Source organism: Pieris napi, chromosome 16, assembly GCF_905475465.1.
Source record: "Pieris napi chromosome 16, ilPieNapi1.2, whole genome shotgun sequence".
NCBI lineage: Eukaryota > Metazoa > Arthropoda > Insecta > Lepidoptera > Pieridae > Pieris > Pieris napi.
This window is the reverse complement of record NC_062249.1, coordinates 11,243,516-11,264,997: the sequence shown is the minus strand read 5'-3', so window position 1 is coordinate 11,264,997 and position 21,482 is coordinate 11,243,516. Positions and strand designations below refer to the sequence as shown.

At 32.7% G+C, this 21,482-nt stretch overlaps 1 protein-coding gene across 1 annotated transcript in view; it reads left to right on the top strand.

The window, feature by feature from the left end:
* The first annotated feature begins 4,693 nt into the window (after positions 1–4,693).
* LOC125057212 (semaphorin-2A) overlaps positions 4,694–21,482 on the top strand; it is a 405,445-nt gene continuing 388,656 nt past the window's right edge. Inside the window, exon 1 of the mRNA XM_047660755.1 lies at positions 4,694–4,934. The gene's annotated coding sequence lies outside the window, so the exon portion shown is untranslated. The remainder of the gene's footprint in view (positions 4,935–21,482) is intronic.

The following is a 21,482-nucleotide window of genomic DNA, read 5'->3' as shown; positions in this document are numbered from 1 at the left end:
AATTTAAAGGATGATAGAGAAGGAGCTAAGCGAATAGGGACGGGAAGTGAATTCCATAGCCCAATTGCAAAAAATCTGTACTCCACCATAAGATTGATATGATATTGAATATCTGTGTGAAAAGTATGAACTATTTTGGTTTTTACCGTAGTTATATGAAACTTTTATAAACTACTAGTTACATGCTTATAAATGAAATAGAATTTACTAAACGTTCGTAAGCGTAACGTAAGTATTACAAGTAACACTCAATTACTTCCGCGTCTAAAGAGGTAACAGGTGTATTGTACACATACCAAAGTATTAATACACCTTATTAAGGCAACATATCGTCGTTTAAACCAATCCAAGTTATCTCTTTAAAGCAATTTATAAGGTAATTCGCAAGTCATTTGCATACGTAGAGGATTCGATGGCAATCTAGTCGTTTCAATTGCTTGGTCATTTATTAGGGCGGAATACAACCTGTTATTCTAATGTGCGATTTCCATCTTTCAATGGAATTCAGATATTTTTTTTTAAAGGGTAAACACATTCCTTAATACACATTGTTCGATTTTTATATTGCTCTATGGCAATTTGTTAAGTATCAAATAACAATGTGTTGTATGAACGAAGTATATGAATGCACAACCCAACAAACCTTTTCTTACATGAAATTTAAACAAGTTTTAATATCTTTCATTTAGTTTAAATAGATTTGCCAATATTAATAAACGATATAACTGATTTGAACTAATTTGACTTTGATGTTATTAAAATAATGAAAATGGCAGCCGATACCAGCGCCATTGCTCCGACGTATACATAAGAATATTTCACGTTATTTATTATTCAAGCAATATCAACTTAGTGGTGATACTTAACCCTGAGGTTGTGCCTTCGAACCCCAGCGTTGCTTTAATCTTTCTTATTATATGAGTGTACCATACTTGCTCGCACAGTTAACGATAGATATCAATATCAATGTCAATATGTATAAAGTATTTTTGTTAATAGCTTCACCGAATCAAAGTTTAAATAAGTCATAATAATTACTGTATGTTTTACAAAACACAATATTTGGAACGAAGTTCCTTATCGCGCGTTGTGAAAGGGGGCTAGACGGAAAAAATTCTTACGAAAAGTTGTCACGACACTTTTTTTGCTATTTGCTATTGTAATACACCGGTTCTCGTCCGATCACCAAAGTAAGGCAACGCCGGGCGAGGTCATTATTTGGATGGGTGACCGCCTGGAAACACCTCGCGATGTTGGCTTTTTTTTTTTTCGTAGGGACAAGAAATTAAAATTATTTTTGGAATCTCTTAACTAAATTAGTCGTAGTAAACGTACACCAGAATCCCTGTACAATAATTGTGGAGTCCCTAGTTTCCTTGCAAAATACAATACCTTTAAAAAATATTTATTGTAATTCTGCGAATTCAAAACTTAGTGAACTAATATAACAACGAGAACACCTACATACAAGGAGATGAACCAGATGAGACTGAATTAAAATATCTGAACCACGAAACACGAAATATGCTTATTAATTGTGCCACTTAATTTTATATTTAGGTTATTTTACTATTTAATCCCAGCGTAGCACAAGGACATCATACTTCTTCCTCTTCTAGATTCCTGGTCTCTTAAAACTTTAATAGACGATGAAATATAATATTGGTGTCGAGAAAATCTATCATACTGGTATGATACCATTTAAAATATAAATTAATCGAAAGGAACTTCGTTCCATCCGGGTGTCCCTTGACACCTCTCAAGTTTATTTTTTTTTATATAGGTTTTCAAATAATAATTTATGTAACATAAATTACACTATTCCTTTTTATTTTTTTTATCTGTACTAAGTTATATCGATTTATTAATTAATTTGCATGAAGTCTTCCGCAAGAGCAGACCACGGATCTCTGGTACCTCGGGGTGAGTCGGATCCAGCTCAAGCCAGCTGTTTTAGTAATGTCATCCGCCTATTTCTTCTTTTTAGTTTCCCATTAGTCTTCCCCACCGGGTCGGCCTTATCTTCCATCAATAATCAGAGTCTTGAATTGCTCTCTCTGAAATATATGCAATCAAAATTGTGTTTCATGAGTCATAAAAGAAATATTTGAGTCACAATTGTGAAAATTCTATAGCTACTTAACATTTGATTATCTTTGTACAATATTTCAAATGAAACCACTCCAACAAAAGCTACGTTAACAATATGCAGAAAATGTGGGCTTGTTACAAACGTTTCAAATGTCTGAAAAGGTAGAGATACCGCAAACGAATCAAAAATTTTCATATTAAAGTCGCATCTGGGGTTTGTATTCAGGCCATAATGTACTGAGGGTTATGAAATTTGTCTAATTTAGTATACATATTACATATCCTCTAATATTTGATCGGTTTTTAAATTTTATAATTTTGTTTCCATTTTTGAATTGATAGTAATAAATGTTAAAAACACTTTTTTAACGGATTTGAAGTTATGTTTTATTATATTAATTTACAATTATTTTACATAATTTTAAATTTAACCGACGTTTCGCGTGCTTTCCGGTGTGCAAAAATTGTCAAACACTAATATATCCAAATGATCCAATAATATCCAAATTAAAATCTCAAGATAAACAATCCGCGAAAATAGAGGACACCACGAGCCATTTCTGCCAAAACCCTCCATCTTTTAGTCGATACCAACTCCGGGGAAATATATACAGATAACACAACTTTTTCTACAGCTGTGATACTTTTTGACATTCAACACCTTTTGTCTTCAATCACCGTGACCACGCACGCTGTAAAGTAAAAAAAAAAAAATTTATAATAAAACATAACTTCAAATCCGTTAAAAAAGTGTTTTTATATGTCTAAAAGTTATGTCAATAAAATACAGTAATAAATGTTGTTCCTCAAAACTTCAAAGTCCCAACTATGACGTATCCAGTTTACGAAAGATTTTAAAACATTTAAACGAAACAAAAACATTTAATAATTCGCAAAATTAGTTACTTATCCGTTAAGTTATATAATCATAGCAATATTATTATTATTTTTGCTGTTTGTAGTTTTTTAATCACTACAAACAGCACTAAGGCGTAAATGTCGTCATCTCCAAATAATTTGAATAAAAATCGATTTCTCCGCATGAAAACAGACTCATTCGATTCAAATTAACTACAACGAGTTTAATGAACAAAAAACCAATAGATAGCAAATAGCTCATCGTCCAGCTTTCATTGTATGCTGCACTTTTGCGGTGAAATGTTAAAAATTTAATCGTGTCCAAGCCTCGGCCGCATTATTGCCACCGTCATATTGAACTGACGTGGAGCGATTGGGTCAACCAAGGACTTTATTACGTTCGTAAAAACAACGTAATATGGCGTTAGCTTTGTAGTTGCTTAAAAGTGTATTCGAAATTAGATTGAGCTTTGAACTTTGAGGTTTGATTGTGGTAAAAGTTTCAGATGAAACCTGTTTAGATGTGCTTATTGCTTTTTATATTTATAATATGACATACTTTCGTATATTGGAATTTATAACACTATATTCCTCTAATTTTTCGAAACGTATTGCGTCAACCACTTTATGTATATAACTATTTGTTCAGTATTTGTATTTTAAATATTGCTTTGAGCTAAATGTATTTTATAAAAGCTTATATTAGGGCTAAGTATTTACAAGGTCATTTGGAGGTGCAATTGCAAATGCCTCAGGCTTTTAACATGCTTATAACGCTTGGCGATATACGTTGAAAACCGCCTAAGGAGGATGCTCTATCTTTAGCTTATAATGTATTTCGTAGCCTGTGTCATCGTAGGGCGCTACGATGCTACGCCATTACGACCACAAGTGTCAAACTGAGGTGAGGTATAGAAAGGCTTATTCCGAATTCAAATAATTAAATTTAATATTGAGGTTAAATAAATTTAATTAAATTTCTTTATTGTTAAATGTCTTTAATTAACAATAATAAATTACTACAATAATTAAACAAGCTAGGTCAGATTAATTTAGACGGTTTATTTATATTAGCTACTATTATGTCTTTATACAATTCTTAGTGCATTGTGAATGGAGGCTACGACTTGAATTAAAATAATGTTCTAAATGAAAAGTGTGGTTCATTTAATTGTAATAATTATTAATCTAGAATCATTAAAATGTTCACGAACATTTTATTACAACCAATGTACAAACGATGTATTATGTAAACTTGAGAGAGAAATTTAAATTACACAAACGAGCTACACTACCTTATATAAAGAGTTATGTTAGTTCTCTAACGAAGAAAATGGAAGTATTCTTCAACCGCAAAGTTTGATAAATATTGGGACTGTTCCAGTGTAATAAAAATTGAGATGCGGTTCTCTCCATATTGCTGCCAGCTCGCTCTACAGGTACTCGTCATTTATCAAAGTTAAAGACATTCTAAGAAAAAAGCCAAATGAAATATTTCTAACTTTCTTCAACAGCTGTTAAATGTTAACATCGCCGAAACACTGTTCAAGATTACAACTCGAGGGTCCAAAGGCTCTATACAAGTATATATTAAGACAACTTTAATTGCTAACAAGATCAAAGTTTCCAAATTTGGGCCGACAAATCGAAATCGCTCTTAGCAAAACAAGTATTAATTTTGTATCGGCGTCCCGTAGTTAGGGCGGGCGGCGCACACCCCTCCCCGGGCAGTCTATGCCGCGTCGCCGCCGCGACTCTACGCGTTGCAACCTCGCTCGCACATATCAAAAACCTTTCAAATTCAGAAACCTCGTGTTTTAACATTACAATACCTGTTTACATGGCATTGACGCTGTCTATACTCATTTGTTTTAACCCACAACAATAAATTGACAAGTGATATTTATGTGTTGTGTTTGTTTAATTTAACTAATGTGAATTGTGGGATTACATAATTATCTTAGGCATAAATGAAGTTTTCTAAGGTAAGTCAGTTTTCTTGGCCGTAATCGATTTCCTTATCTCGTCAAAATGCGTAGTCTCTATTTGCATAACGTCTATGCTCTAACGCTATAAATCCCTATTTACCTAGATGATAATCGCTATCACTAATTTCGTTATTATTGTACACTGTTGTATAGTCCCATTTAGTTTTTATTACCTGTGTTTCTATTTTCATGCTCGATCTTAGAAAGGCTCAAAGGTGTCGTAAGTACACTCAACGTGAAACAAGCGGGGTTGGCATGCTGTACTGATATAATCTACATTTCCTAGGAACCTAGTTAGTAGGTAGTTAGATCAAACTGGCACGACGCTTTGAAACTGGTTTTCAATAAGATCCTGGCAATTTTGTTATAATTGCCGCCCGATTTGAGGTTTAGTGGGAATATTTGGTCTAGCTTTCATAGCTAAAACAGTCGCTTCGTAATATTACTTATAAATATCAAATAAGACGAAAAATCATTGCTATAGAAATAGTAAGGGCACGATTATTTGAATGTTTAATACATTTATATTGAAAATTTATCAAGAATTCTTTGGAAATATTTCTCATAAATTATTAATAAGCTTAAGTAGTTTACAGATTTTCTATGCAAAAATAACGATTGTGGAACTTTCGGTTAAATACTGTTAAAGTTTTTTGTTGATTTCTTCTAATGGTACCTTTACGGATATATCTTTTAAATATACTTATGTCTGATTAGTGCAAAACCTTTATTCTTAGTTATAAAATATAAAACAATTGTCTTCAGTTCATTCTTGAATAACCTTGAAGGTAATGGAATTTACAAATATGCAATGTTTTTTTTATATAATAGGGGGGCAAACGAGCTTGCGGTACGACCAAAAAGGGCAGACTGCCCCACTTTTTAAACATTTGGAGGTCGTATCTCTGAGGGAAGGTCTTCCTCCGGGAGTCGATTCCACAGTACATATTATACATACAGATCCTTGTACTTAAAGTAAATGGCTTAAAAACCTTTTTAGGTCTGGGCCTCAGATTTATACATCTGTATCCTGATCATTCAATCTAATAGGCAAGTAGGTAATTAGCCTCCTGTTACATGCCGTTGACTTTTTGGGTCTAAGGCAAGCCGGTTTCCTTACCATGTTTTCCTACACCGTCGAGCGAATGTTCAATGCTCACTCATAAAGAAAGCCCATTGATGCACAGCCGGGATTGAACCTACGACCTCAGGGATGAGAGCCGCACATTGCAGCCACTAGACTAACACTAATAAAACCTAACATATAACAATTCGATATATTATCATTTTAATACGATATGCGGATTGCTAACTCAAATAGAATTATGATAATATCAACAAAATACGACATAACGTGAAGCGATAAGCGGTTTTGCGTGCAAATCTTTTTAAATCACAAAAGCCAGTCAAGATCTCGAAAGAGGAAAAGAAAATATCCTATAGCAATGGAACAGATGGCTCCGGTGTGAAGTTGGTTAATCCGAAACGAAAACACAAGATGTAGGCCACGATTCTTCGTAAGATAAATTCAAAAAGGATCCCAACAACACATATTAAGAACTTCATTTTAGGAAAGTTGGATCTCATGAAGACATTACGTGATTTTAATCTTTAATTAAATGATTAACGGATTAGAAGTAAAAGACAAGAAGTAGGCACCATACACGACGAATGTCTGATGTATTTAATTATTAAAATTCACCAAAAATGCTTTATCTACAGTATTATATAGTATATGTAACAAGGTATTTTTCTTAAATATATGACAATAATGGTAAACATAAATGGTACAAATAATTAAAATATTACACTTACAATTCAGAACTAGTATTTTTTTTTCGCTTAAATTTAAATTTATCAGCCTACTACAGAATATAGCAAGCTCTAACTACTTATTTATACTGTTATATAAGCAAATAATTCGAATGGAATCCATATTCAGACGGAATATGGAATATTCTGCTGTATATTATTATATTGATACTAGCTGATCCGGCAAACGTCGTTTTACATGTATATCATTTATAATATAAAAAATAGGGGTTGATCATAGAGGGGTGAAAGTTAGGGGTTGTATGTATTTTTTAATGTTGTATCATAAAAAAATAAAAACAGAAAAAAATATCTAAAAATAAAAAGAAAATATTTAGGGGTGGACTACCCTTAACATTTAGGGGAATGAAAATAGATGTTGTCCGATTCTCAGACATACCCAATATGCACACAAAATTTCATGAGAATCGGTCGAGCCGTTTCGGAGGAGTTTAACCACAAACACCGCGACACTAGAATTTTATATATTAGATATAAAAAATAAATCAGTGGCGCTACAACCTGTGTAGGTCTTGGCCTCAGATTTCTGAACCTGTTTCATGATCATTTTTTTTTAAATCTAATAGGTAAGTAGGTGATCAGCCTCCAGTGCCTGACACACGCCGTCGACTTTTTGGGTCTAAGACATGGCGGTATCCTCACGATGTTTTCCTTCACCGTTCGAGTAAATGTTAAATGCGCACATAGAAAGAAAGTCCATTGGCGCACAGCCAGGAATCGAACCTACGACCTCAGGTATGAGAGTCGCACGCTGAATCCACCCGGCCAACACTGCTCAATATATTTATATTGATATATAAAGTCTGTTGAATAAGCGGAGGAATTAAAAACCTTCTAGAAATAGATTAAAAATCCTTTGAAACAATATGAATGTTACAATAGTATTATCTCCCTGGTTTATAAAATAGTAACTATCAATAAAGCACTGTTCTGAAATTGTTCGGTCCAATTTATAGTTGTTCTGATAATTAGTGGCATACAACCGTGTTCATATACACACAGATGTATATTCATTACCCGCTTTTGTTCTGTGAATGACCTTTAATGCTATTCAATATCGTATTTATAGATTAAAATATTTGCAATAATTATTCACTTCAGTTAGATTTCTTTTCTAGAGTACAAGCATTATAGAACCTTAATCTAAAATATTACAAAAATATTTATAAAACAAACTAAAAACTAAAAAGCTAATCTCACGGATTCATGAATGACAATGCAATACAAAAGTAAAGAAAATACAAGAATAACAAAACGATTTTTACGATTGATCAGGATGGATATGGTTAAGAAATGTTTATGCAGAGTATGCAACTTTATTATGTAAAAATACTTTTATTTTATATTTTTGTACAACGACTTATTTCTCAAGTATCACTACTGTTACTATTTAAACGTCTAAAGACACCACACGTCTTAAGTAGAAACGAACGAGTAAGTATTAAGTACATAAATAGATGTCATTCAAATTTAAAAGCTTTCTCAATACTTTAGTTGATGTTCGCCACATGATCTCTTTAAACTTATGCTAAGTTTACAGTTTTTAGTTACATTTTTCTGTATCATTTGCATTAAACTAACAGGCAAGTAAGCTGACATATGCCGTCGAATTTTTGAGTTTGCTGGTTTCCTCACGGTGTTATTAGACCATTGAAATGTTACATTTGCTGAAGATTTGTTAGAGGACGCAATTTTATTTATGGGACATGTAGGGGGGGTCAATACAAGCTTAAACCCAAGTTTGTGGGGACCCTTGTCCCCCGGCCGCCATCTTGGGAAAAGGGGTGAAAACACGTTTTTGGCTATATCTCTTAAACTATCCATCGTACAAAAAATTTGCGAAGACATATTTTGTAGCAAATCGCTTTGCCTACAATTGTGGCAAAAAGACTTTTTATCATAAAGAAAAAATTCAAAAGTTATAAGTAAAAGAGTGAAAAAAAAAATCCTTTTTTGCTTACTAACCTTTTTTCTATTGATTTTATCAAAACATTATGTCAGGACAATTTTGTAGAGGATCTCTTTCTAAAGATTTTTCTCTAGAAGAAGAATTCCCAACAATGACTTCAACTTTAACTCCTGTCATTCCCCAAACTTTCACATTCGACGTTGAATTAGGATCTGAGCTACAACCTGAATATGTTCACTTTGGCCTTCAAATTGTAACATTTTCAGTTCTTCAGTCATGGACTATATCCTTCAACCTACGAGCGAGAAAGAAAAAAACCATTTATGCACAGTCGAGGTTCGAATCTAAGACCTCAGGGATGAGAGTCGTATATTAAAGCCAGTTATATTTTAAGTCATTTCATTGTTATTAAAATATCTTTAAAAGTTTTATAAAAACTAAAAAAATATTCCTCACGCTCTTCAATTAAAAAGGATTGAACATTCTTTTCGGTTTTTCTTTTAGGAATCTTTTGAAAAACTAAATAAGACGCTTTTTCAAGTTTATTTTATCGAAGTTTGAGAAATGAAATTACGATCGTAGACTAATTTAACTTTCTCTTTGATGAAACTTTGACAATTTTACCGATACCCATTCTTATAGGGCCGAATAACTAGCAATTCGGTTTTCCATCTGAAGATTCTTTTTTTAGGTGCCGCTTAATATTGCTCGTCATAATTCTCCAGAACCTTCATTAAAGATGGCTTTTATCATCACCTATTCCTAGTGAGGGTTTGCGAATGAAAAACACATTCGATATTTTGCGAAAAAAAAAATCATTCCAGTCGCAACTCATTAACTAAAATATGTAATCACATTTGTTTCTTTTCATATGATTTTCGTTGATATCTTTAGACAAGTTATTAGAAGGTATCGAAGGGCCTTTAATTAATTAAATTCACATACAAATTCTATGAAGCGAGATTATTTAATCATGATATAAATATTCTTTTACAAAACGGGGGGCAAACGGGAAGGACGCTCACCTGATGTTAAATGATATGGACACTCTTAATGCCAGAAGGCTCGCGAGTGTGTTGCCGGCCTATATTCATACTATATGCAGATTTTTGTAGAATAAACTGGTTGTTACAAGCGATGCTTTCATAACCATTATCTAAAACAAATCAAGTAAATAAACAATATTATAACGTAAATTTGTATTCCAAAGAACAGTAATAGGTCCTTTTTTGCTTTATATGTTAGAAGCATAAATCTATTCAAAAATCAAAGCCATTAATTTTTAATTTAGGGCACAATTTAGGAGTGGGAGGGGAGAATAAGTGCCTCCTATTTCACCTCTTACCTCGGCTGCAGTGATTTGATAACACCGTTTGTTTCAAGTACCACTCCCTTCGACCAACATTTCAGAAATGATTTCTTGATAATACAATCCATTTTCGTTTAATTGAAATCTTTTTGTGCGGAACGATTTTAAATATTCGAGTTCTCTGTTCATAACGAGAGCTTTGTAGTTTTTTGTTTGGAATGAATCTCGCCACAATTATAGCTTGACTAAAATACTTTAATACACTAGTATTAAAAGCTTTTATATCACAATTTTACAATACTTTATTCAAAATACTAAAACTATTCTAATATTTCAAGTCAAACATTGCTTGATAAGGCAAAAGTTGCAGTAAAAGTTTGTTTTCAAAATATTATAAACAATGGCCGTCATTATAAACCTAGAATAATGGAACCAATGTGAGCTTTAAAACAAGTAATTTGCTATATTATATTGGACTATAGCTTTTTGAAATTTGGGAAATTCATGACATAACCTGTTTCTATAACCAAAAACACGTAACACCACATCTTTCGTGTGCTACGCGATGCGCTACAATTCTACAGATATGTATATTCATCGTAGTGTATCTTTAAACCCTTTCAAAAAGCCAGCCCCTGGGATCGCCATTTAATGAAAACCTAGAAGAGGAACTCCAGGAGAATATTGTGATCAAAGCCTTTAGCTTATATTAAATAAGCCATAGATTATTATTGATATAGGTATCATACACTTATAAACATCAATATGGAAACAAAATTGCATTCTTGTCTCGGGTCTTGTTCGCCGATTTCTGTATCCATTTTGTTGTATATCACTGGGACAATACGTCCTAGATTTATTTACACTATTTTTTAATCAATTACAATTAACACACAGAGCTGTGTTGGCCTAGCGGCTTCAGCGTACGACTCGCATCCCTGAGGTTGTAGGTTCGATCCCCAGCTGTGCACTAATCGCCTTTATTTCTTTGTGCATTTACCATTCGCTCGAACGGTGAAGGAATTCATCGTGAGGAAACCGCCTTGCTTGGCCAAAAAAAAGATACAGAAATCTAAGGCCCAAACCTAAAAAGGTTGTAGCGCCACACTAGCGTACAATTAACACACACAAATTTATATAAAGTAGAAATAGAACCGTACAAAGGCGGTTTAATCGCTAGTAAAAGATCAGAATGAAGTGTATACACAATATGGGTGCACAATTGTTTGCATTATTGCATAAAGTATTAGTATTTGCAGCAGAATTGCAACACAACACCTCTGCAAAGGAAACCTTAAGAATTAGACCTGTAGCCCTATTGAAACGGAACTGAGCTGTTTTCTTCGTCTGGTGCCACTTTAGAGTTTAGTTTTTAATAACTTGAATTGCTTGATATCTTGCGCTAGTCTTAAAAGTTTCTCGATGTGATGACGGTCCACTCCCGTACACTACGCAACCACGACTTCTCCCGGCCACGCCTCAATTTAAAAAAAAAACCCTAGAGATAGGACCCTAGTTTTGACCTAATTCATTTCTTTGATGAAGTGATGTCGGAAATTTCGGCCTATTTTGACGATATTAATAAGTTTTTTGACAGATCTGATAAATGTTGTAGGGGTTAAGAGAGAATACATTGAAAAGGAAAATAGTTTAACGTTTTATTTCATACCCCTTCCCTGTCATTTCGCGAAAACATACGATATAAAGAGTGAAGTGTTGTTTACTTAAAGTCACTAAGCGATTCAAGTATAGAAAAATACTTAAAATTCTTACACAAAACTTTCAAGTGAAATGCGAAAGCAATAAAAAAGCAATCAAAGTTGTTTTACGAAGGGCCCTCGTCTGTCCAAGCTCGTTGATATAAAAGTTAGACTTTGCGTATCAAATGTGTTATAACGCATTTTATAAGTTATAAAATGCTTTTTTACGAAGATTTAGAAAATACAAAGATGAAAACTTTAGATTCGTAGAATAATTTATTGGAATTAAATAGTATTTATTTATTATTAGATAAATTTATTTAGCTTTATTCTCAAAATGTGCCAATGAAATGCCCTACTTGTACATAGTGCTTAGGTTAAATATTTTTATAGCTATAGACGCATTTCAAACGTCGTCTATGTAGACTAACTTTAAAATTCATAAGATTTAATATATTTTACAATAATAAATTCATTACCTTATAATATTAGATAAATCTCACAGCAATATCGCAACCTTTGAAGTTGCCTGATATTGAAAATTGCAAATTAAAAGTCAATTTTCTCGCCCGGCTGGCGTTAAATAAGATCGATCGATTTAAAGCAATACGCAAAGTATAAATTGATAACAAATTTATAAATTTCCGTAAATAATTTAACTTGACTATCAATTAAGTTTTGATATATACCTGCGGACAGGACAAAAAGACGGTGGGCTGATGACTTAAGATATTGCAGGAAAAGACTGGCAGACTATTGCCAAAGATAGAGCCGTCTAGAAAGGGTTGGAGGAGGCCATTACCCAAGAGGGGTCCACAGGTGACTAACATTTAGCTATAACAATACAACTTAAAACATTTGTAATGTAAATTAAGGATATAGAAGGCTAGTCTTATAAAACAAAACTTATACTTATACACCTGCGATAGCCTTAATAGCCTATTATGGCTTTTTTATGTTTGAAGAAACAATCGTCACCTGTGTCACATCGCTCTATAACTAATTTAAAGCATACATTTGTTAGTTACACATTATATATATACAATTGGTTCTACATGAATGTATTAAAATCAATAAGAAATAATTTAACAATGTTAGCTAAAAAAAATATTTATTCATAAGTTCTAAAACAACATGTACGTGATGTCATATTTTCGTGTAATTTTACAAGAAAATATGACATCACAAATTTTACACGCATACACATCAATCATATTTTAAGCAAGCTAGAATGAGGAAAAATTTAACGGGCAATCACAAAATAAAAAACAAATAAAAACTAAAACTAAATATAAACTTAAACCTTATTAAATGAATAGCTTATATAAAAAACCCTTTATTAATGTTGTGCAGCTGTAATCTAAACCTACGATTGTGATTTACACGCTGATTCACTAGATGAACATTGCTTTTACTACAGTACATGATAGAAACTCTAAGTAGCGAAATACTGAATGAATTTCTCTGATATCGCGATATAACATTAGTGACATCTATATATATAAAAATGAAACCCGTTTTCCGTTGTCACGACATAACATGAAAACGGCTTGACCGATTTGGCCAATTCTTTTTTTATAATATTCTTTGAAGTACGAGGATGGTTCTTACGGAGAGAAAAATTTAAAAAATTGAGTGAAAAAGTCTAAAAACAACACTTTTCTATATTCCCATACATAATATTCGTAATAATACTTATTTAAGTCAATTTGAACTTTAATACCATATCATAAAGTTCTAGTGTGAGTGGAGGGGTTCCGGGAAGGTAAATTTTTATTTTTCGACATAATGTATTTGTTCTCCTATCAACTTTCTTTTTTTTATCTTAGCTAGACCGGTGTCCGAATAGCAGAATAAGTATTTAAAAAAAATAAAGAATCGACTGTTAGGCGGTACGATGTTCGCCAGGCCAGCTAGTACTTAATGAAATAGAGGGAATTTTCCACAATTTTCGCACCCTATCGCAAAGAGCCTGAATATTTCATACTTAACAATTTATTGCATGATTTACGCACTAGGCTTCGGTTATGATAAATATGACGCGGTGTCGCGAAGGCGTAGGCGCTAGTTTGTGTATAAATGGAATTTGTAATGCAACATTGAGCAGTGATATGGAACTATTGGAGTTTGAAGTGAAATTCAGCTTCAGTGGGCTTGTATGAGATGTACGATATTTGTAATAATAGATATTATGTAATACATAGATGGAAAGAGTAACGCGCAACCACGCAATAGTTGGCTGGCAAGGTAATGGCGTTATTTTTGGTTATATTTTAGGATGATGATGGCATATTCATCGACTCTTAAAAAGGGGAATAGGGTTACTGAGGTCAAAATCGGCGCCAATCGAAGAAAGAAGTGCTGTTTCATCGAGACAATGCACCGTGTCAAAATTTCGCGCTAAATGAGACTCTGGAATGTCAATAACGTTTTGGATTTAATACATGACACTCAGGTGTTGTCAAAACGTTGTATAAGACTCGCATACGAATGAAGTTCTCAAAAAATAGTAATGATGAAAGTGAGATAGCCAAATATAGAAATGTATTAAAGTGAACGAGATAATGAATGATTTGTCTCTTTTTCTTTTATTTTTAAATTTGTCGTTACTGGAATTGCAATAAAATAAGTAGAATATTTGCTTAACTGCTGTAGAAAAACAAAAACTGTGCTTTCAGCAAATGAATCAGACATTCTAAAGGTAAAATTTACTAATTAATTTACGCAAATATGATTAAAACTATTATAAAATAGTCTCTTATGGATGGACCTTACCGAAAATCTAAATGAAAAATTTGAATCGGAACATACAAAATTTTGGATCATTTATTGGGTATGATAATTGAAAAACAAATGATATTTCACCATTTATCAATTAAAATAATCGGATTATAGGAATTGAAATTCCCATTTTTGGTTAAGTATTATAACGTTTTTCAATTCATTTTATATATCGTATATTTCAGTGATATCGTTTAAACTTGACCATTAAAAACGTTATGAGTTTTGGTAATTCGTTTAAATAATCACTTATTAACATGATAGTTTAATAATAAATAAATCAGTGGCTACAACCTTTGTAGGTCTGGGCCTCAGATTTCAGTATCTAGTTCACGAACATTTGTCAATCTAATAGGAAAGTAAGTGATCAGTCTTCTGTGCTTGACACACACTGTCGACTTTTTTGGGTCTAAAGCAAGCCGGTTTCCTCACGATGTTTTCCTTCATCGTTCGAGCGAAAGTTAAATGCGCACATAGAAAGAAAGTCCATTGGTGCACAGCCGGGGATTGAACCTACGACCTCGGGGATGAGAGTCACACGCTGAAGCCACTAGGACAACACTGCTCAATAATAAACCTACTACAATTAGTGGACAATAAAAGACAAAAGATGCAATAATATCTAATCATCAATAAGTATAAACTTTAATAAACTTTATTCTTTATAAGCTAAGTGTAGCCATTAAATTTCATAAATGTTGGTTATAAGTATTAACTATAAAAAATGTTTTGTCCCCATCACAATAGCAGTAATAATAAATAATTTGACGGCTTATTGGTCTAGTGGTTAGTACCCCTGACTGCGAATCCATGGGTCCCGGGTTCGATCCCCGGCTGAGACAAACATCGATGTGATGAGCATTTGGTGTTGTGCTTAGGTCTATCTATCTATAATATGTATGTATATCCGTTGCCTAGTATCCATAACACAAGCTTCACCAGCTCAACATGGGACTAGGTCAATTGGTGTGAATTGTCCAATAATAAAAAAAAATATATATATTATATATATATATATATATATATCCTGTAGCGAAACCCATATAGGGTGTAAATGGGTCGGCCTTAGACTGCAGCCGTTTTTTAAATAATTTTATATTTTTAAAGACAAGGTATCATCATGATGTTCGCAATCACCGAATGGTGCACAGCTGTGACCTGGACCCATGACCTCAAAGAGTCCCATGGTCTAGCCCTGCCCATCACAAAAATATATAAAAAAGAAAAAAGATGATTATAGAAAAGAATATTTCAATTAAGTAATGTACATTTTATCTATTCAGACAATTCAATAGTGTACTCATGTTTTATTAATAGTTACTTATCTCCAAATAAGGTTATCTCCCCTTAGCTCATCTCATAAACGTAAATCTTATAAGGAGTCGTAACTCAAATTTATTGACTTCCAAAAGTTTGTTGCCCTTAGGCTCATGTAAGAATGAGATGAAAGTTTATCTAACTTTGGTTAAGATGTGCAATTTGTAAGTATTAATTTATTTTAACACACTAATATCGACTATTTACAATATTCTTAACCTTCTTCTCTTCTTTTAGTGCCTCTCTATTACTGGAGGTTCGCCGTCTCTTGAAGCGTATAATGTTCTGTGCTTTATTAGTCTTTTTTATGATTACTGACTACTAGGGAAAAATATTGAGTAGTTTTCCGTTGCTTTCTTAACCTACATAGTAATAGTATTTTTTATAGAACAAGGGGCGAACGGGCAGGAAGCTCATCTGATGTTAAGTAATACATGGACACTCGATGCTAGAGGGCTCGCGAGTGCGTAGCCGGCCTTTAAAGAATAATTAGAAATGGATAAAAAAATAAAAAAAAAGTTTTTTGTTATTTTTTTATATAATTGGGGGGCAAACGAGCCTGTAGGACGCCCAAAAAGGGCAGTCATCGCAGCCCATTTCTAGTGGTTGCGTTGCCGGCCTTTGAGGGAGGAGAACACTCAAATTTTGAATAGGTGGCGGTCGAATCTCTCAGGAAGACCCCCACCGGGAGACGTTTGGTTCTTATGGCAGTGTACCTTAAATGCTGGCAGGATTTCCTCGCTGCATTGGGATACTTTTTACTTGAGCGGAAAGTACCAGCTCTGGGTCTGCCGGCACTATCAAGCGTTAAATTTAATCTTTAATTAACGCCTGTGTACTTTTATTTAGTTCCAACGCCAGAATACGGTTACCTGTTATGTTCTGTTGATAAACATTTTACTAAATCAGTAAGTGATTTATTACTTAAAATTTACATTTTATACTTTGCAGAACACATGGTTACAGGTTAACCGGGTGAAATAATATGGTAATGATTTTTTTAATATAGAACAGGGGGCAAACGGGCAGGAGGCTCACCTGATGTTAAGTTAATTTTGGTAATACATGGACACTCTCAATGCCAGACGGCTCGTGAGTGCGTTGCCGGCCTTTTAAGAATTGGTACGCTCTTTTCTTGAAGGAAAAGTTCGGAAATACCTACTTCAATGATATTAGCATTGCAGTGTCAGTCGAAAATGTGTAGCATCGTTTATAATGAAAATAAAAATAAAATATAATAATTTTTTTTAACATAATATATTAAAAACTGAGAGGAAACTGAGAGATGAATATCTGGTGGTTTTATTTTGTAAACAGTTATAAAACTTGTTAGTAGTTTTAAGTAATATATATTGGTATGTATTTTGTATATTATTATTATGTTTTGGCAATTTATTCTGTAAATAATTATACAAAATCCCAAGAAAAGGCAACTAGTCACTAGAACTAGCATTCAGATTTAATAGGTTGCTTAATATCTACCCGCTCACCGTGTACAATCTAAAAGATTAAATTACTGGCTTATGAACACCTTACGCAGTGTTAGAGATGCTTCTGAGACCTAATATGTAGTTACACACTTCACTCACTCATTCACTCACTCACGTGCACCCACACACTCAGGCGTGTTGAAAACAGTTGAATAAACAATAATAATTTAAAAAATATGTAATTAAATTATATATTTTATGGAATTTACGATTAAGTTTGTTCTGGAAGAGCTGGGAACCCTGACACAGGTATTTTTTTACTTTAAAGGGTTCCCAAATGTTACACATTGTAATGAATTTTTGTCAAATGACAAAATCACATTTATATTTGTAAACGTGATTTTGAATTTTAAGCGTGAAATGAAATATAAGAAATCGTTCTATCTCTGGCATTGATACGAGTATATTTTCATAATGATATTTGTATATGTGTTAACTAAAGCCTTTTTAACACGTTCGCTGCGTTACGAGATCTATCAGATCTCTTGCAGGACTTTTGTATTGTGCGTTGAACATAATCGTGTTTTTTCACTCCTTGCGGGAGGGTCTAACTTGTAAAGTTCTTTAAGGATGAACAGGACAAATATACATATTTGCTTCCTACTTAAAGCTGAATTCAAGGACATTAAAAAATAAATTAGAGATGGATTAGGTCCCTAACGCACAGTTTTGTAATTATTTTAATTCCTTGCGTTAGGAGATATGTCGGTACTCGTGAAATCGTACGCCTCGTAGACGCAAGAGATGGAGGATGGGATTTTTAGTGTTGTCCTAGAATCGACATTCGGGAAGTCGCGGGCACGTTTTGGAAATAACACTCGCGTATATACCAGCGTGTTGATTATTTTTGTATGATAAAAAAGTGTAAAAAACCTATTTTATTGCTGAGGTTTCTAACAAAAAATCAACGCCGGATTATACTGCTGCATCGTCCAGTAAAATATTTGTTTTGGAAAATGTTCAAATTTGCCCCCCATTGACTAATAATGACAGTGATTCTGATTATGAAATATTTAACGATAAACCTTTTTCGTTGGAGCACACGCAGTTAAACAGCACTGACGCTTCTAAAAAAACTAAACGAATTGTTACCATTTGCGCGTAATGTACAAGCAATCAATGTGCTTACCATGTTTTAATGAAAAACACTTTGCATAATTAATAAAACTTTTAGAATCGATAACTGAGATATTATTTTATTCCCATCACTACTTACTACACATATTGAACTATCTTCGGGTGCGGTACGAGATACAATCGATATCTAATTTTTTTTTGGTATTTGTAGTTTATTCAAATGTCGTAACTGCGTGCGAACCTAGCAAAATATAAAGCAATTAGCTATCTTTCACCCACAAAAAATTCAAAATATATGTCATTGTTTTTTGGAAGATATAAATTATTTTCAAAAGTGTATTTTTAGGAGACTGATTAGGTCTCAAACGCACCAGGGGATAGGCTTGTTACGAGATCTTTTAGGTCTCCAACGCACCAGCTGAAAGTTCTTTAAAAATGATGGCGCAGTGAACGTGTTAATTGGCATTTGAACTAAAAAGTAAACTTATAACAAATAAACAAAACGTACTCAGGTTAGAAGACAAAAAACTTTGCACAAACTCATTAACGACAAATTCTCAACCCATTTTTACATTTTTTAAAAATATAAGAATTAATAAAACAGAAAATTAACCAAATATTACTGTTTTAGTTGGAACAAACAAACTCTTCAGCTTCATGATATAGTAGATATATCATAAAGCTATCATTACTACGAAAATATTTTGATTATTATAGGTTTGATGTGAATTGGGTCAACCGTAACGAATCCATTAGGGCCACATTAAACGTATAATGTCAGGGTTGTACCTACTCTAAAAAAGAAATGAAATTCGAATATTTTGACAGATGTCAACACAGACATCTGTCAAAATATTCTCTGACATATGACTGTGTTAGCCAACCCTGCGATTTAAGATACCAATTAAAGTTTTAGGCAAAGATTTAAATTTTGTTATTATTAGAATGTTATTATTATTATTATTAAAGCTTTCTTAATGAATCCATACAACAACTGTTTAACTGATGATTTGATATTTTAAAAGAGTACCGAGAGTTTTTTACACCGGCTATTTCTCTCGGCCTACACCCTCTGTCTTCTTTGCCGATGAGTAGGGATGCCTACAGATTCAAATTTAATGACGTGGAATAAGTGATACATGTATCTTATGTTCCATAATAAACATTTTTTTTAGTTAACATTTCTTAATATGAGTATTAGTTGTGATGGTAAAGGTATGCTTTAAAAATTATGTTACTTTTTTTTCTTTTTGTGTAGTATTTGTATGGTTTACCCTTTTAGGGTAAAAGCCTACTCCATATTTTTCCATTTCTCTTTGTCTTGAGAAATATTCATCCAGCTTCATCTGTCCATCTTTTCTTTTATCGTCCAAATCTCTTTCCAGGTCCAGTCCATTTTGTTATTTCCAGAGTCCATCTTTTATCCCGCGCTCTAGAAATATGACCTGCCCATATCCATTTAAACCTTAGAACGAGTACTAGTACTTGTTTGTACACATGAACATGACGGTGCAAATAAATATCTCTATCTATCTATGACAGCACACAATCATGGTTTGCATCTGTTATTACTTTTAATATTAAAAGCTTTAGGTATGTACAATAAACCAATCCTTCTATTTAAAAAATTATATTATCTGTATTTTTAATTTTACAACACTTATTAAATTTGAGTGGTTCATGAGAATTGCTTGTACGAGTTACTCTGTAACTCCCAGTAGATCTTGGACGAGAACCTGGAATAAAGATTATGGTTGTTGCCATGGTAACCACTCTTTTTTGAATTCTGATTGTAATAGTAATAATAGTTATTAATTAAACGTGTTAATAGTATAAAGGTCACGGATCAATTATTTAATTTATTTTAATCTTTTTTTATTAATTCAAATATCATTTGATTTGTAAAGAATTTTATAAATATTGAAAATACACAACTACAGGTTTTTACCTATTATTTTATCGTATTATATTGGTAAAGTTTTGTTAGTGAAACCGCCTCTTGAAGTTCTGTTAAATAATTCCAGTCAGTTGTATTAATAGCAAAATAAATTCTTAAGTCACTGAACTGAAATTTATTGAGTTGTTTTATCAAAGTATATTACTAGCTAAGTGAAATGAATATATTTACATGTCCTTTTAGTTATGTTTTTTATAATGGCGAACATGATTTTTGATTAATTTTTATAATTCCAAAAAAATGATGTCTGTAAATATAAAAATGTTGTTCATTTGTTTTTCCACCGTCTAGTTAAATCATAGATTATAGAAAAAACTGTGTTTATTTATTAACTACTGTCGTTACTGAATTTATGAATAGTCTTCTTATTTTTGAAATACCTTAGAACAAAAGACTGGATAATTTTCGGTTCACCTCGATTTGCAAATTTATTTGTCGATGATTTTTATATATTAATACTTATTAAGAATAATAAACGAACTGCTAATGAACGAAAGACATACAATATCGCGATGTATATCTTTTAAAACGCTGTCGTCGATTAAAGGAATTGTTTTGGATATTTTTCTCTTATATCATAAAATATTCTTTTTGCTTTTTGGATTCAATTTTCATTAATGTCGTCGATTTTAGGATAAGAAACACGTCGTTTACTTTACGATTGCGCACTTAGAAAGAAAAATCCATTTGTGTCTGATGATTCGAACCCACTACCCGGAGGTTGAGAATTGTAAGCTCAAACTGCTAGAGCAACACTGCTCGTATGTAGCTGTACTATTACTATATTATCAAAAAGTGTGTAAACAGCATTGAGGTTGGACCGATCCTTACAAACACGGGACACCATTAGCTACACAAACAAAACGGGAATTTCGGTGACACCTACTTTCCTTAAAATTATTTACTCTAGACTAACATATACTCAGTAAATAATATATATTTGAATTAAAACCTTAAAATTTGTCAGAGCCAAAGTCAAAATAATGTAATCATTTACGCAACACAATGTACTATGAACGTCAATAAAGAAATACATATTAAATGCTAAATGTTTCTAATTTTATATGTCAAGTTTAGGCGTAATTTGCAACAATAAAAATGTATGATAAAACTAAAGTATACCTATATTGGCCATATATTTCTTCTTGATAATTATTCTTTAATGGTATGTT